Source organism: Gorilla gorilla, chromosome 10, assembly GCF_029281585.2.
Source record: "Gorilla gorilla gorilla isolate KB3781 chromosome 10, NHGRI_mGorGor1-v2.1_pri, whole genome shotgun sequence".
NCBI lineage: Eukaryota > Metazoa > Chordata > Mammalia > Primates > Hominidae > Gorilla > Gorilla gorilla.
In genome coordinates, this window is record NC_073234.2 from 90,042,194 (window position 1) to 90,060,942 (window position 18,749).

Sequence of the window (18,749 nt, forward strand, 5' to 3'; positions counted from 1 at the left end):
ACTTTTTTTTTTTTTTTTTTGACATTCAATCAAGACTATTATTTTGATCTCTATGTGGGCAAATATAAAGGTTACTTAAAAGTAGATGATTGGCCGGGCACGGTGGCTCACGCCAGTAATCCCAGCACTTTGGGAGGCCAAGGCGGGTGGATCACGAGGTTAGGAGATCGAGACCATCCTGGCTAACACGGTGAAACCCTGTCTCTACTAAAAATACAAAAAAATTAGCAGGGTGCGGTGGTGGGCTCTTGTAGTCCCAGCTACTCGGGAGGCTGAGGCAGGAGAACGGCGTGAATCCGGGAGGTGGAGCTTAGAGTGAGCCGAGATAGTGCCTCTGCACTCCAGCCTGGGTGACAGAGGGAGACTGTGTCTCAATAAATAAATAAATAAATAAATAATAAATTTTTTAAAAAGTAGATTATTAATTTCTGGAATTTATTACAGATTTTTGTGTATCTATTGAGATAGCCTAAAAGATTCTTCCTTTAGTTTATTAATGTAATTAATATTAATGATTATTTCATAATTTTACAAACGAATGAACAATGTTAGTAGGCAAAATAGTTTTATATATTGTCTAAGCATCCAAATAAATAAAATGTATGTATAATATATTCTTTTCTGTAATGTGATACAATTCATCTAGTCTATGTTAAAGTATTAGTTATACTAAATGAGAATAAAACTCACAATGTTTTAAATAAAAAAAAAAAACCCTAAGATTGTCAACTGCAGGTTCTCCAAAAGACCACGAAAAGAAAAAAGAAAAAATCTCACAACTGTTGATTTAGCAAAGCCTAGTTTATTACTGCAATAAGGGAGAACACCGCCTTGACTAAATCTTAGCCATGTCTCAGAAGGCTTTAAGGGTCTGGATTGGGGTGGTTTAAGGAAGTTAATTCAATGTAAGAGTCTGCTCTGGATTGGGCAAAGTCCTTGATATGATATTTATAGATTGGTGAACACACCAAGTCAGGGTTCTTTGAGACACTTTTGGGAATCGAATCAATGTTTGATATGGGTACAGCTTTGTGCCTTTGTTCTGAAAGGAAGCTGTTTAACTCAGATGAACAAGCTATTGTGTTGAGAAAGCTATCGTTTGAAGCCAGTGGTGAGGTTATTTACTGGTTTATAGCCTTATTTTAGTGAGCAAGAATTTCCAACTGATGAAGAAGTCATAGTTCTGGGTCTGGCAATCAAGCTCTGGAGGACAACCATTTCAGTCTCATGGTGATAATTCCAACTCATGTACTCTAAATAACAAAAGAGCAAAAATTGTTGTCTTTATCATTTTGTGAAATGTCAGGAAGAGAACTAAAAGGATTGATATTTGATAACTGTAATGTTATCAGTGGTAGTTAAATATGACTTCTAAAGCATAACTTTTATTCTTATTTTGAATTCACCTATTCAACCGTGTGTATTTTTAGGGAGTATCAAATAAGCATTATTTAGTGATTATTACCAAATAATAAATGAAACAAGAAATCTTTGTGAAAAGCCTGTGAAAATATTGAGGCTCTCTGTCGGCTTGGAAGGGTGAATGAATTGTGTGGTACTTCCTAAATTGGAAGAGAGTTTACATAGCTAGCTAGCTAGTGGAGATGTAGGAGCAGTATATTTAAATTTCACGTATTATTGGCCTCATATATAAACAGTTAAAATGCATTGTGTTTTGAGATATAAGCTAGTATAAAGAAGTTAAGACTGAGCATGCTGAAAATTTTAATGCAATTAATTCTACCAATAACCTAACATGATTTTGACAGACTTGGAAATGATGTATATTCAATATGATGAGCAAGTCAGGAAATTTCAACAAAACAATATTAAGTTGTAAATAATGCAACCTTTATTGTCACACATATATCCATTCTATCTTCCACATTATAGGAAAAAAATATTCAAAGAGCAGGTCATCAACTGAATGTTTAGCCATATTTGTAACCAACTTTTCAAAGACATATAGATTAGCTTCAAAAGCAAAACAAAAATCATCAGTTTTTTTGATTAGTGCACCAAAATATATGATCAGTCATAACTAAATTGAGATTTTGCTTCTATTTCTGCTATCATGTGAATTTTTTCAAAATGCAAGGAGTTTGATTATTTAATTGCCATAACATTTTACTATGTTTAAACAGTGTGATACATTGAAATGAACATTTCTTTCCTCAAATAGACTGCCAGAAATGAGAAACATAAAGTGGCTTTGAGGATCATTTAGTCCAGTGGTTCTCAAAATGTGGTCATCATCAGAATTGCCTGGGGAGTGAAGTGCTTTTTCCAGACCTTTGCATCATAGATTCTGATTCAGCAGGTCTGTGATATGGCACAAAAACAAAGTTTGTTTTAAGGGTTTCAGGTGGTTTGATGATAAGTCACATTTGGAAAATACAAATATGGTACAATAGCATAGGGAAAAAGTACTAGATTTGGAATTAAAAATCCTATCTGTGTTGTGAGTTTTCAAGTGACTGAGACTTAATTCTTATATTAAATGACCTTTTTGTTTTGTTTTTCAGGAGTTCATGAGATAATAAGCACTTTGTAAAATTTAAGGCCCTAATTTTACTTTTGAAAACAAACCCTTAATCTACTTGTCTAATATTGCCAAGTGTCTTGACCAAATTAGGATCACAAAAATAATTATTTGCTTTACAAAAATACTTATCACTGTATGAATGATTTACATTTTTAAATGATTTACATTGTATATGTTCATTTCTCTTAGTTCACTCAGATAATTACTTTTGAAACTAAAATGTTAATATGGATTTTTCTGTAAGTTTTTTTTATAAAAAAGTATCAAATTCATCCATTTGACAAATACTAGCTTTTGTTTTCTGGTCACAAACTTTGTGACAATTACTGAGCTAAGTGTTATAGATGTATTTTTTATGCCATTAGGAACGTATTGTCATTCCCATGTTTTATTGGCAAAACTGCAATTCGAATGCAGGTTTGTGAGATTAGAAAGCTGGAGCTATACTAAGTGACAAAGCAATGTTAATCAATAATAACCTAAATAAACACAAATTTTTACATAGCTGTATATATATGCAGTGATTTAGTAAGTGATTTAAAATGTTACTGCATGTAGGTTTTTAAACATAGAGATTGGATCTAGACATTCAACTCTTTACTCTTCTAAACGTACATAGGAAAAATTAAAGTAGTAAAACATGTAGTTAGCGTTGCCTGTAAAAATAAGGAAGAGCACAGTGAATAAATCTTATGTGTTTAGAGAGTCCTGCAAGCATAGGAAAGATGAGACCAGCTTAGCTACTGAATGATTGTAATTTAATTGGTAATAAGTGGCCAGAATCCTAGGAGAACTTCTCCTAAGCCCCATGATTGGAAAAGGAAGAACTGGGATGAAGGTGGGACTTGTATCAGTCAACTGGAGAACAATCTAACATTGACAGGAGACTTTAGGAGATTCAGTGGAAGCCAACACTAAGAGGTGATCAACTCTATTCCTAACCAGTTCTAGGGGATACAAAATAAGGTAGAAATATTATTGCGGGAGTGTTAAAGTTTTGCTGGCCTGAAATAGCCAGCCCAATTTTGTCCTCTCCAAGCTCTATTGCATTGTGTCTATTCCTAGGGTCTACTATTTTATTATACATGTATGAAGAAAGAGCAAAAAAGGGCTTGACTGAAGAGAAAGAAGGCAAACAAGAAACAAATACTTGAGAGCCAAGGAAGAAAGGGTGACCAAGCCAGTGGTTAAAATGAGAGAATGTTTTACGGTTTTGGCAAAAAATGATCAAAACTGAGAGATGTGAAAAAGTAGAAGAAAAGAAAAAAGAAAAAAAAGGATTTAAGAAATTTTGCCGTTATGACTTATGCCTCTCTTTTATGTGTTTCTCAGTATGGGGATGAAAATTATAATAGCTACTGAAGTGTTAATACATGGTTAGATATAATTCATAAAGTGAATGATGTAGGTAATAAACTTTTTTTATTAGTGCTAAACCAGGATATTCAAGGATAGTTAATACTTAAAAACCAAATTTAACATGTGAATTTGCTAATATTGGAAGAAGATTGGAATCTCTCAAATAAGAGGCATATTTAATGCTCACATAGTATCAAATATGCAGAAAAAACTCAAACCCTGGAGATTTGCCGTTTTCAGAGATGAAAATAATAGCATGATCTCCTTAAATATGGATGCTTAAGTTTGCGAATCAAACCTGTACAGCTCTATTGTAACTTTGTTTCATGCGGAGATGTTCATTTTGAGTCTTCCTTTGGGTATTTTAATAACCAGACAAATCAGTTTTCAAGTCCAGACTAAAGAACTGCAACATAAGATTTAACAGTCAACAAAACGAGATTTTTAGACTCAAATTATAACATAAATTAAAAAGAATCAGGAATTAACACACAGTATTAGACATCACTTTCCCTTCCTTCCTTCCTTCCTTCCTTTCTTTTTCTTTCTTTCTTTTTTTCTTTCTCTCTCTCTCTCTTTTTCTTTCTTTCTTTCTTTCTTTCTTTCTTTCTTTCTTTCTTTCTTTCTTTCTTTCTTTCTTTCTTTCGGGTCTCACTTTGTCACCTAGGCTGGAGTGCAATTGTACCAATCTTGGCTCAATGCAGCCTTCACCTCCCAGGCTCAAGTGATCCTCCCACCTCAGTCTCCAGAGTAGCTGGGACTACAGGTGTGTGTCACCATACCCGGCTAATTTTTGTATATATATTTTTGTAGAGACGTGTTTTCCCCATGTTGCCTAGGCAGGTCTCGAACTCCTGGGCTCAAGGGATCTGCCTGCCTCAGCTTCCCAAAGTTTGGGATTACAAGCGTGAGCCACCGTGCCCACCCACTTTCATTTTAAGGAGTCACATTGTCCGTATTCTAGCTGGTGATGAAATGAAACTGAGGGAAAAGTAAAGGTAGATTTATTGCAAATATGGAGCAGGGCTGATCTTTAAATTTAGACTAAAGGCTCTAACAAAACTTAAAATGAGAAAAGAGGTGGTAATAACACTTCCCTTAAGAAAAACCAAGGACTTCGTAGAAAAAAAGGGGGAAAATACACAAAATATACAAAAAAAGTAAAATGGCAAAACACAATAAATCTACAAAAAGCAAAAATAAAATGAACTCAAATACAAATATAACAGTGATGAGAATAAACCTAAAAGGATGCACTCTCAATTTAGAGAAAAAAATAGACGTATGATAGAGCTAAAAGGTACCCCTAATACATGATACACATGAGAACTGAAACCATCTAGGAACACTTAAAAAACATAATTTTACTATTCTACATTCTGCATTAACATGACTTAACTAAAGCCAGGACATTTTTGCCCAGTAAGATGAAGTTAAAAACAACTTTGGGTATCTGAGGAACTTCATAAAAGTTCATTTATCTAAAGAATAAACTATGCAAGTAGCCCTTGACAGGATAGCCTCTCCTCTAGTCTTAAAAAAATCAATTGCTATAATTGGCTTATTAAATGGTATTTACTCATAAATGCTCACTTCACAATCCTCACATTGCTGTGTGCACCAGTTCCAACTATTATATCATATATTTTGTCTAATCTTAATTAAGTCTGCACTTGAAATAGCACCTTAAACCAGTTTCCCAAAACAGTATCACAACTCTGCCCTCTCTTTGCAGTACTACTAAGACTCTGTCAATATAGTGGTTTCCATTATTGCAGTGAAAGTATAGGTATAAAAAAAAATATACCAAGGAAATTCTAACCAAAAGTTTTGGAGTAAAATACATAAAATAGAAGTTAATATAAAAAGTTATATTGGGGTAAAAATATTCAGTATAGTTTTAAATGGTTCAATTGCTGTATCAAGAAAAAATAATCTCTCTGCTGAAATTCAAGAAGAATTTGTAAATTGAATCATAGATTGTAATGTTCTTTAATATTTACTAGATTAAGTGACTTGCAGAGTGTTTGAATCACACAAATAAAAATTTTGATTTCTAGAAAATATGCAGATGAATACAAGCAAATATTAGAGAAGATAAATTCTTCAGAATCTCACTTGGACCTTCCACAAAAATTGGTTACATTCCAGTTTAACAGCAAACTTCAACGATTTTTTGAAAAATCAGTAATCTATAGACCAAGTTCTCTTAATCTAATTCAACTAAATTCAAAACCAATTAAATTCATGTTATATTGATGCTGAAAAACAGCAATAAAACCTGGAAAGAATGCTTAGAGCAGCTACATGAGGACTCAAAGTAAATAGTAGGAAAATTTACAAAGAAAGCCAGAATTTAAAGTAACGCTGAACTAGCGGTGAGTTTTTTCCTGTGTCTTCACACTACTTAGCCCTGGATGTAAGCATAATTACAGGAAATGCCCGGCAGAATAAAGTAAGTACAGCCTCAGATTTACAATTGCAAGAACAAAAAAAGAGAAACCACAGGGAAGTGGAAAATACTGGTAACATAGCAAGACTTGAGAAAACTGACCCCTTAAACTAGCATATGAATTTCTGGGTTCACTCTTGACCTTTACATGCATAGATCTGTTTGAGTGTTAAACACCATTACAAAGACTTTGAGAGGTGAATTAATATGTAAAGCAGATTCCATATTGGTTCTGAGTGATCCACATGAAGGACTGATCCTAATAAGACTGCAAATGCTCTGAAAATTGAACTGACCTTAGACTCACAATCACAGCCCATACAGAGAAGACAGGCTGAAGCTGTGGTCTGGGCCTAACCAGGACAATTGACTCCTAAAACAAAATACCAACATTCTCCAGTGGATTTAATCAAAATCCAGAGTCTCATAACATAAAATTCAAAATGTTCAGGAAACAATTCAACATTATTCAACATATAAAGAGGAAAATATCAACTTACAGTTGAAAAGGCAATCAACAGATGCCAACACCAAGATGACACAGATATTAGAATTATCTGATAAATACTTTAAAGTAACTCTGATAAAAACGTTAAGGCAACTGAAAGCAAATCCTCTTAAAGTGGATGGAAAGATAAACATTCTCAGCAAAGAAATAAAAGACACAAAGAAGAACCAAATGAAAATTTTGGAATTGAAAGATAAAATGACAAATAAAAATACTCAAGTTGGGCTTAATAGCAGAACGGTTATGAAAAAGGACTCAGTCAATGAACTTGAAGATAAATCAACAAACATCATTCTGAATATGTTAGAAAATAGATTGCAAAAAATTAACACAGCCCCAGGGACTGTGGGACAATTCAAAGGTTCAATTATTGGGTCATTAGAAGTCTCAGAAGGAGAAGAGCAAGAGTACAGTGCTGAAAAATATGCACAGAAATATGATTCAAAACTACCCAAATTTATTGAAAGACTTAAACCTACAGACATGCAAGAAGCTTAGTGAAGCCCTAAAAGTATAAATCCAAAGAACTCCATGTTCAAGCTTATTATATTGGGAACAAAAGGACATAAAAGCAGCCAAGTTATAATGATACCTTTTTCTTTCTTTCTTTCTTTCTTTCTTTCTTTCTTTCTTTCTTTCTTTCTTTCTTTCTTTCTTTCTTCCTTTCTTCTCTCTCTCTCTTTTTTTTTTTTTTGACAGAATCTCACTCTGTCACCAGGCTGGAGTGCAGTGGCACGACCTTGGCTCACTGCAACCTCCGCCTCTCAGGTTCAAGCAATTCTCTAGCCTCAGCCTCCAGAGTAGCTGGGACTACAAGTGCGCACCACCACACCAAGCTGATTTTTTTGTATTTTTAGTAGAAATGGGATTTCACCATGTTGGCCAGATGGCCTCTATCTATGGCCTCATGATCCACCCGCCTCAGCCTCCCAAAGTGCTGGGATTACAGGAGAGAGCCACCGCGCCTGTCTTCTTCTTCTTCTTCTTCTTCTTTTTTTTTCTTCTTTTTTGGGACATGGTCTTGCTATGTTTCTGTTGCCCAGGCTGGAGTTCAGTGGCTATTCACAGGTTTGATCATAGTTTACTAACACTTTAACTTCTGGTCTCAAGCAACCCTCCAGCCTCAACTTCCTGAGTAACTGGGACTACAGGTGTATGCCACTGTGCCCATCTGAAATAAAAACATCCTTAAATGAAGAAAAATAAAAAAGAATTTGTTGACAGGAGACCTTCTTTAAAACAAATGCTAAAACAACTTCTTCATATAGCAAAGAAATGCTAGCATAAGGAAACTTGGATCATCAGGAATAAAGAAAGAGTAGCAGAAATAGTAAATACTTAGGTAAATATAATAGACTATTCTTTTGTTCTTTATTTCTTTAAAATATGCTTGAAAGTTGAAAGTAAAATTTTAACACTGTGGTGGGCTTCTCTATTTATATGTTAATAGAGAACTATAACAGTAAGAAGGCAGGACACAGAATTGGGTTGTAAGTTTCCTATATTCTACTTGTAGTGGTAAGACATTCACTCCAACAACACCTAAAATATGAGCAGTAATATAAGCTGAATTGTGACCCTTCAAATTAATATTTTGAAATCTTTCATCCAGTACCTCAGCATATGACTATATTTAGAAATGAGCTCTTTAAAGAGATCATTTAAGTAAAATAAGGTCATATGAGTGGGCTCAAATCCAATATGATTGATGTCATTATAAGAAGAGATTAGGACACAGATATGTGTGCACACAGAGGAAGGACCATATGAGGACAGTAAGGAGGTGGCCATGTGAAAGCTTGGAAGAGAGGCCTCAGGAGAAACCAAGCCTGCTAGCACTTTGGTCTTGGGGTTCCAGACTCTAGACTGAAATAATAAATTTGTATTGTTTAAGCTACCCAGTCTGTGGTATTTTGTTATGGCAGTTCTAGCAAACCAATACAAGTAGATATATTGTAGTATATTGTAATACAAGTAGATGTATTGTAAGTAGAGAATCCACTGAAATAAAATAAAATAAAAATGTACAAAGAGAATGTATCAAGAAGCTGGCAGACATATTAAAGTGGAATACTAAAACATGCACAAATAACCCAATAGAATGCAGACAAAAGAAACAGGAACAAAAATAGAACAAAATCAAAAACAAATTAGAATATAGTAGACCTATATACAAACATATCAATAGCCACATTAAATATTAATAATGTAAGCATAATAATTAAACGATTTTAATCATGAACTTAAAAATAACTGTGTTGTCTACAAGTAATCATATATAATGACGTCAGTAGTTTGAGAGTAAAAAAAGGAATAAAATATACAAACAACCATGAAAAAAGCTGGAGTGATTACATTAATATCAGAAAAAGTAGACATTGGAGTAATAAAAATTACCAGTGATAAAGAGGGACAATGCATAATGATGAAAAGGATAATCATAAACATATATAATCCAAACATGTACATGATTAAACCAGAGCATGAAAACATGAAGCAAAGAGTGGCAGAAGTAAACAAAAAATACATAAATTAAAAATTGTAGTTGGAGACTTCAACACCACTCTCTCGATAATTTGTGGGACTAGTAAACAGAATATTAGTAATGATAAAGAACTGAAAAACTCTTTCAACCAATGGGCTCCTCTACCTATGGTGATAGCCTGAATAAAATCTGCCTTACCATGTTTTAACAAGTGTCTTTGAATACTTTTTAAAACAATATTATAAATTCAATGACACTGTGAAACATTCTCAGTTATGTAAGAAATTAGGAATTATTTTATCCATGTACATATACAGTGTGAGAAAAATAGTGCAAAGAAATATTAATAACTTGACATCTCTTTTAAATAATATTTAACTATCTTAACATCTATTTGGAAAAGAAGTTTAGATATGCTATTAGGAAGGACAGAGGAGAACTGCTAGTAACATTACCTTACTGGCATTTGCCAAGAATAAAATAAAATTCCTGTAATTAACTAGATTTAGCTTCCTTAGAAGGTAGTATAACAATCATCTGTACCTAATTACTAATGCCTTATCCCAAATCCTCCTGTGTACTGCATAAAACATCCTCATTGACTGATGTCCTGGTGAATAACTTCCCACTCTTTCTTTACACATTCAAGGCCATCTTACTGCCCCTTGGAATTAGCGCCCCTGGGAGACTGCTCACCTATTATCTTCTTGAATCTAGTAATATATATATATATAGCTCCTAAACATTACAAAACTCCTGGCTGGATTGTACAAAACAGTACATTATCTAAATGTTTAGGTAGTAGATAAGGGTTTCCTTATCTACTTTTTTTTGAGAAAATAATTTGAATTTATATTAGAGAAAATATATACGGACACTAGATTTGCTATAGTTAAAATTCCATATGAGCAAGGCATATTTTCTGCACTGATTGTTGCAGATGAAGCTGAAGAACACTTTCCAGTAGTTGCCATGGTATCTGACATTATGTAGATGAAAAGTAAATTGTAACTGGCAAACTAGAAGCTGTTTCCATTTCTTATATTTTATTCTAATGAGGTTATGTAATTGAACTAATTTTATCAGCTGGTATGTTTAAGATTGCTTCCCAACAGACAAGATTGGATGATGTACTTTTTATTACATGACTTGATCCAATCAATATTCATATCTGATGTTTCAGTTATCAACTGTAATGCTCTTTTAGTTGACTAAGATATGGAACTTGTTTAAATTCTCATTTACCACCAAAAATATTTGCTGATGAAATCATTTAATCAAAAATATTTAAATGTAAATTACCTAAATTATAATAATAAGCACACTTGAGTATATAGCCTATATTAAGCTGAAATGAAAACCAATTCCTGTGCATATTAATACATTTATATTTTTCATGTTGAAAAAACTGAAAACTAATGATTTTTAATCAAGGCATAATGGCAACTCAGGGTAGGACTAATTTGCATAGGTATATCATTTGATTTGAGTATAAAATCTGAAAGTGAACATATCAAATACAGTAAAATTAAATGTTATTCTACATTAAGGACAAGCAATGGAAAGTTCCTGGCTTGAGAATTCCAACTGTAGGGGGACAAAATAGCATGAAAACAATAGACACAAAGAAAGAGAAACAATTCACCAAGATATCCAACTAGAAACTTACCTAGAGGAAAAAAATCAGAACAACACATGAAGTGTATATCAAGAACATGCCTCCATTTTTTAATTGATAATATATTAACTGTTATTATTAGCTATTAACAATCTGCTACATGTAAGACATATTAACTACAAATGCTTCATACCTCAAGGAAATCAATGAAAAACATAGGATGGACAATGAAAGACACTGGAATAAGCTTAAAGTTAAAGCTAAGAAAACAAACAGAGGGGAAAAAAATGTTGGTTTTCAAAGCCAGAAGATAGCAGCTGGGCTATAATGGTGCGACTAAACGTTACCCGAGCAAAGAATCTACAAGCAGTTAGAAAACATTACTCTATGGCTGTGGTGGAACAAGAGAAAGTAGGACTTCTCAGAATCATACATGAATACAAAACTAAGATAAAGACACTGTGTCTCTAGAAAACCAATCAAACATCCCCTCACCAGGCTAACAGGAGTGACTACCACCTCTTTACCAATGACAACCCAAGAGCTACATTTTCTTCCCATCTCCTAGAAACAAACAAGCAAGCAAAGATAACTGGTAGTTACATTTGCCTTGCATTCTGACAGCACTCAAACTGGAACCAAACAGAACCCAGGCAGCTGAAAAGTCTTAATGTCCCTGTTAACAGTGACAAATAAACAAATACCAAGTTATCCTCAGTTGGCTTTGAGAGATGGAGAGATTGACCCCTGAATTTAGGGGCTGGGTTGGCGACTTGAAGTTTCATTGTTTTTCTGCAGTCCTGACATTCCCAGAGAGCTTGGGCTCTCTAGGTGGTCAGGGGGTCCTAGACAAGTCTTAGCAAACACACATGGGCAACTGCTGTATGTCCTTGGAACTATACAAAGCCCTTTACTTGCTCATTCCATTCTTCAGGACAACTGTATTAGCTTAGTGTTAATATATCCTCATGTAATATATGAAATCTGGGTTTTAGGTTAATCCTTTCCCAAAGCCAAGAAGCCAATTTGTGATGAAGCCGCAGTAAACAGAGGTTTTAGGGCAGCTTCCAAAGCACTGCTGGAGCCCAGCCCACAAATGAGAGATGTAGGAATCGTGAGACGAGTCTCTCAGGCATAAGAGACTGAGAAAACTCTCAGAATTCCAGACACCTGTGCTAGAAGCTCATCTGCAAGGTAACATACTTAATTTGTGTCCTGTGGAAGGCATGGAGAAAGAACTTAGTGGTGTCTGGTGGTTTTACTTCTAGGAAGTTTGAAGGAGACTCTTATACTCCTCCTGAAATGTGACTGACCCCCAGAGTGCACTGGGTGGGGGCTCTCCCACAAACGTCCTGCTAGTCCCTCATTCATTGCCCAAAAGGTTAATGTGTGCCAACTAGATGGTAAGTATTAGATGCTGGGGATAGGACAGTGAGTAAAATAGACCATTTCCTCAGAGAAAAACATTAACTCACAAGTTACAACACAATGATATGAGCCGGGACTAAGGCATTCCTTACACATTCCATTACACGGATCCCAACTTGGGAGAGCCAAGGGGAGCTCCCAGGGACACCTTTTTCATTATAAAAGGAAAGTAGAAAGGAGAAGGATGTTGAAGTATTTTAGAAGGTATAATGAACATTTTCCATCTGATGGATTCTGGTTCCTCTGTGAAGTTGGTGTATAGCACTTCTGTGGAGGGGCAGGGAGGAGGTGGTCAACATTTATGGGAAGTGGAGATTTGAAATACTTTTGAATAGGAAGAATGTAGGCCAAAGAAAAAAATCATGTAATCTTTATGGGCCTATGATCTTTGCTTATTTGGTACACTTATCTATTCCATGTGCTGCAGTTTTACCTAACATATAGTAGGCACTTAATAAATAAGTGTAGGATAAATGAATGATTTTCAGGTGGCTTCTGAGTTGACCATCAATTCTACAGTATGTATGTATGGTGACATCCATATGCAACATAGCTCAATAGGGTTCAGTTACTTACAAGAAAACAGGGCTTGCAAAAGGAAAGAGATGTGTTTCTGCCAAGGCAGAAAGTGATGGAAGGAGATAAGATGGAGTGTTTAAAATAGTCGGTTATACGACAGACCTTGAAGTCTATTATAATGAGAGGCAGAAAATGAAAGCAAGTTTTTACATCATGTGTTTAAGCCCATGTACCACTCACACAGATTTTACTTTGAAGCAGGGGGTAAATAAGGCCCACAGTGGCCTCGCTGTGAGCACCACCTGCCTAAGAAATGCTGCCTCCCTATGTAGAGTATGTCCCAGGAAGGAGGTAAAGACAAGGTGTTAGACTGCTTAATTTTCATACAAATTAAGCTGAGATGTGGGGAGCAGTGCCCATTCACTCAGCCTTTGTAAAGAGGGGTACTGTGACAGTTATCATCCACCGAGAAACTCAAGGTAAAAGATTTACTCCCAACATCCTGAACTCCAGACCTAGCCATGACAAAACTTTCACTTTCCATGTTTGTGATACATAAAGCTACTCATCCTTTGCCTTTTCTGAAGACTAGGTAGAGAGAAGCATGAGACTTCACATCCAACCCTTTCAGATTTCACCAATGATTCAAATCCCACGTCATACTTTATAAAATACTAAAAAAGACTATATAGTCTACCCAATTAAAATTACTATACCTTCAGCACATATCTGTAAATTCTAATAAGCAAAGTAACTTTTTTCCTTAAGGGCAATTACTGACTTTAAAAGACATTCTGAATGAAATGTTATCAAATCTAAAAAACTGCTACAAGACTGTAAAACTATGAACCACATGTTAAACAAAGAATAATTATCTCTTTTGGTATTCTCTGACATTAGGAATAGTCTGGAAGACGCCTATGAAAAAATTCTATATTATAGATGTCAACATAAAAATTGAAATAAATGTAACTCGCAATTCATATTTTACCCAGGTACTGTCCTGATGCAAATTATGCTTAGGTATTCCAATCAAAATGCTGCATTAAATTCTGAACATTATATTTAAACAAAGATAATAACAAAACCAGGATTGAGTCGGAGAAATGTCAGAATAGGGATGAATCTGAAAACCATGTCAGATGAAAAATGGTAGAAGGAACATTCAAAGGGTTCTTGGAAAATAAAGTATTCAAGAGAATATGCCATAAATCTGAACTTGTTCTAGTGGCAAGAATAAATAGATTTACTTTTCAGTGTAACTCCAGAGAAAAATAATAACTACAATGAAATAAAGTTATTAAGAAACATATTTTGGTTTCAACCATAGAAAATCCTAAAGAAAGTTAAATAGTTTGGTTTGAGATGGCTTCACAGATAACTTATATTTCACCTTCTGGTAGCCAAAATCTAAGGGTCTACAAATCAAAGAGAGTTTATGAAACACAGTGAGAAAGTAGTTACTTGTTACTCTTACTAATAAAGCATACATTTTTTGTATTTTGCAAACAATTCATTGTTTTAGAATTTTTAATCATTTTGCAAGAATATATTTTTCTCCAGTTTTCTCAACAAGGAAACTTACGCAATTTTTGTGAGAGAAGATACTGAAGAAAATCCAGGATGATTGGACAGTGCTAACTCCATCAATACCCTTTTCTCATAGATAGGCACCATGAAACAAATAAACAAGAAATTAAAATATCTCATTTATTTTATAATGTCAATTTTAAAAATTCGGTATTAATTGTTCAATAAAATATATCTTTTTACTTGTGGAATTTAAAATATGTGGTTCTTGTCTATTTCAGAAATGGAAAGAATTCATTCCATAAGCAAGATAAGTACCTAGGCCTTGGAAGGCTCCCAAATTTAACTCTATATCATGTGGACTGCATAGAAGAAAGGCAGTTCATTTTCTAAATAGTTGGATGGGAGCCAAAAGCTTTTATAAGGAAGTAGATTTTGCTCTTTGCTATAATAAAGGAGGCAAGTATGCTTAAATGGACCATAAAAATAAAGGTGATTGAGCCAGGTCAGTGGTTCCCACCTGTAATTCCAGTTATTCGGAAAACTGAAGCAGGAGGATGGCTTGAGGACAGGAGTTAGAGACCAGCCTGGGCAACAGAGTGAGACCCCATCTCTAAATAAATAAATAAAAATGATTGACTTCAGTATCATTAGTTAGCCATTTATTTTGGCTTCACTTTATTGAATAAAAATAACACGAAAGAAATAGTTCTCAAAGGATAAACAATGACTATCCATACATCCACACATACAGGTTTATTTTTTGAGTTCAGGCATAGAATAAAGAACTCCGGAGGATCAAAGATCATGGGCCAACAGCAAAAGAAGAAAGTTGAACTATGCTGAAAGAATACAGAAAATCAATTTTTGAAAACAAAAAATATACAAATTTTGAAATTAAGGACATATTTCAGGAAACAGTACATACTCAATTTCAACTGTGGAATTATTTTCTTAAATCATTTATGAGACTGGCTGTCAAAACTATTTAAATTGCTTGCATCAGAAATTGTTCTGATCTTCAGCCTGAAAAGAAAATCTACCTATGTGAAATTACATATTCTGTCAACAGTAATCATTATACAAAACACAAACCATCTTTTATATAATAGAATAAATATTCAAATATAAATAGACATTAATCTTAAAATATTTGAATAGAAAAATAGTACAGGTTGACGAAAGCTTTGAGGACTTTTATGCAAATCTAACTTTGGACCCAGTCTAGGGCTTATTCATTTCTTTTTAGGATTCATTTGACGAACATTACTTGAGTCTGAATTAGCAAGAAAAGTAAGATATTTTAAAGAGTTAGGGTTATTTTTTGAGCTTCAAAGCAGGGAGTTCATGTGAGGGTGTCATGAGGTGCTTGTAATTGGACAGCCATCAGGAACTAAAATAAAAGCTGTCTTGATTGATTTCCAATTTACAAGCTCACTGCAGTAGCTAATAATTTCCACTCACTCTCTAAAACATACTGATTAATTTTCATAGCATTTGAAACAGCTTTGTTTAATAGACTCCTGTCTACTGTACCCCAACAATTCTGCACATCTGAATTTCAACCATATGCTTAAAGTGGTTTCTGTTGTCCCTGTAACCTACTTTTACTCCTGTACTTCACTTTTACAAGTACAGAATGTAATTATTATGTAAGTTAATAAAGTAAAGCAGCATATTGTAAGAAAGCCTTTTGCTATGAAATTTAATTCCAATGATTTGGAAATGCTTGACAAAGACACATTACAATCTTGCAGTTAAACTAACTAAGTGTAAAACTACATGCGGTGTTTGGTTTTCTGTCCTTGCAATAGTTTACTGAGAATGATGATTTCCAGTTTCATCCATGTCCCTACAAAGGACATGAACTCTTCATTTTTATGGCTGCATAGTATTCCATGGTGTATATGTGCCACATTTTCTTAATCCAGTCTATCATTGTTGGACATTTGGGTCGGTTAAAGTATAATAAAAAAAAAAGCTACAAAGGATGGGCGAACATTACGTTTAAAATGTAGAAAAATTCTTTATTCAGTTTACCTCACAAGAGTGTTTAAGTTCTTGTTCCATTAAAAAAATTAAACTGTAAGTTACAAATAATACATTATATATGTAGTTTATTCAAGAAATACAACAATAAACTCCAATTAGCAGACCTATACACACAGAAGAAACTTTGGCATTCTATTAAAGAATAAGGATAGTAAGTATACATTTATATTGAGTAAAATTAGAATCTTTACATATAAATATATATTTATAAAAATGAGTATATATTCATTTTTAATGATTTCCTGATATAACCAAAGTTTCAATTACTATTTCTTCCATATCTTGGAAAATAAAAGGGCTTTCTTCTGCCATACTAGTCTCTACTTATCTTTGGAATGAAATAATCACTTGCTCTTGCTCCTCTCTCTTTCTTTTTCAATTTTTAAAAAAATATCTGCATTACTTATTTATTTATTTAATTTACTTATTTTTGGATGAATAACTTTATGTTTTTACACTTAAAGGCTGATGAAAAACCATTACTAATCTGATTAAAGAAATTCCAGCACTTCAATTGAAAAGTATGGTAGGTCAGGCGTGGTAGCTTACACCTGTAATCCCAGTATTTTGGGAGGCCAAGTTGGTTGCATCATCTGAGGTCAGGAGTTTGAGACCAGCCTGGCCAACAAGGCAAAACCCCATCTCTACTGAAAATACAAAAATTAGCTGGGCATGGTGGCATGTACCTGTACTCCCAGCTACTTGAGAGGCTGAGATGGGAAGATCACTTGAACCCAGGAGACAGAGGTTGCAGTGAACCAAGATTGCACCTGCACTTCAGCCTGGGTGACAGAGCAAGACTTCGTCTCAAAAAAAAAATAAAAAAAGAAAGAAAGAAAGAAAGAAAGAAAGAAACAGAGAAAGAAAGAAAGAAAGAAAGGAAAGGAAAAAAAGTAGGGAAGTAGGGTAACACTAAACTTACTCATTAAATATTATTTAAGTGTTCTAAAGCACAACTTGAAAACATCCAGTATGAGTGTTGAATTTCAGTACAATGAATTCAAGACTAGATGTACGTTACGTGCATCAAGGCTAGATTACAAACTACCATAGTTGTAGTTGTCATTATTATCATTATCATCTTCTTAATGCTTCCTTTTAAATGGACTTGATGATCCATTGGCAATATTTTGTGGTGACTCCATATTAGTGGTAATAAGAATGTTTTTGGACCTAAATAATGATTGATTAATTGGAACACTCTTTACTGATGATGTTGCAGAAATTGATGCTTTTATAGCTGGAGTCTGTGAAGCAGAAAGCTGTACTGTAAACCTTTTTCCCTGTGAGGGACATTGGAGTCCCTACTTTAGTTAAAACAGACATGATTTGTGGGGTGGTTGCACCTAATGTAGGATTACTTGGTCTGCTAGTAACTGAACCAATGCTTAACCATGGAATTGTTACTCTTCCTGCAGAAGTAGAAATCTTTTTCTGTAAAGACTTAAGCCTATAGTTTGAAGCGATTAAGCAATGTCTGTTAGGATATTGAATTAGGACCTAAATATGGCTTGATTAATGGCAAAGGAGTTTAATTTCTTTGACTTGCAATATCTAACAGAAAAGCTCTTAGGGGAGAAGAGGTATTAATAAAAAACCTGTTGGTTGGTCAGCTGGTCAGTGCAACACTGCATTGCCAATCGCATATCATCTGCATCAACAGTAGCTTTCTTAGACTGGCTTAAGTAAATTTTTGCCTCATCTAAAATTGTAGTCACATACCAGAAGTCAAACTCCAACATCTGATTTATAACTCTAAGCTCATACTTTGTAATCCTCATATCCTTCAGTATTTGTGCCATTATCTGTGTATCTTCCCACATGCTCTTGGGAGAGGGCATCTTGTCAGACTCAATGATACCTCGTGATGAGACTTCCCCAGCTAAATCACTCACATTAATGTATTCCATTTCTGATCTTAATGCAAGTTCTTTGCCTAGTGTTGTTTTTCCAGACCCTGGTGTAACGTGGTGGCTCCCAGTGTCTTGCCTCCTGCCTTATTTTTAATTAATTTAAAATTATTTTTAATTGACAAATAAAAATTGTATTAATATTGATATAACCTCAATGGAAGGCAATTTAGCAAAAGTTATCAAATCAAACATGTTTTGATTGGCAATTCAGGTTCCAATAATTTAACCAATAAGAAACTCCTATGTATTTGTCCTGTACAATGTGATGTTTTGAAATATGTACGCATTCTGGAATCACTAAATTGAGCTAATTAACATAGGCATTACCTCAGTAATATTG

General features: G+C 34.2%; 1 pseudogene; it reads right to left on the reverse strand.

Moving 5' to 3' along the window:
- Positions 1–17,533: 17,533 nt before the first annotated feature.
- On the reverse strand, positions 17,534–18,406 carry LOC101150771 (transcription initiation factor TFIID subunit 9-like; annotated as a pseudogene).
- Between the last annotated feature and the right edge of the window lie 343 nt (positions 18,407–18,749).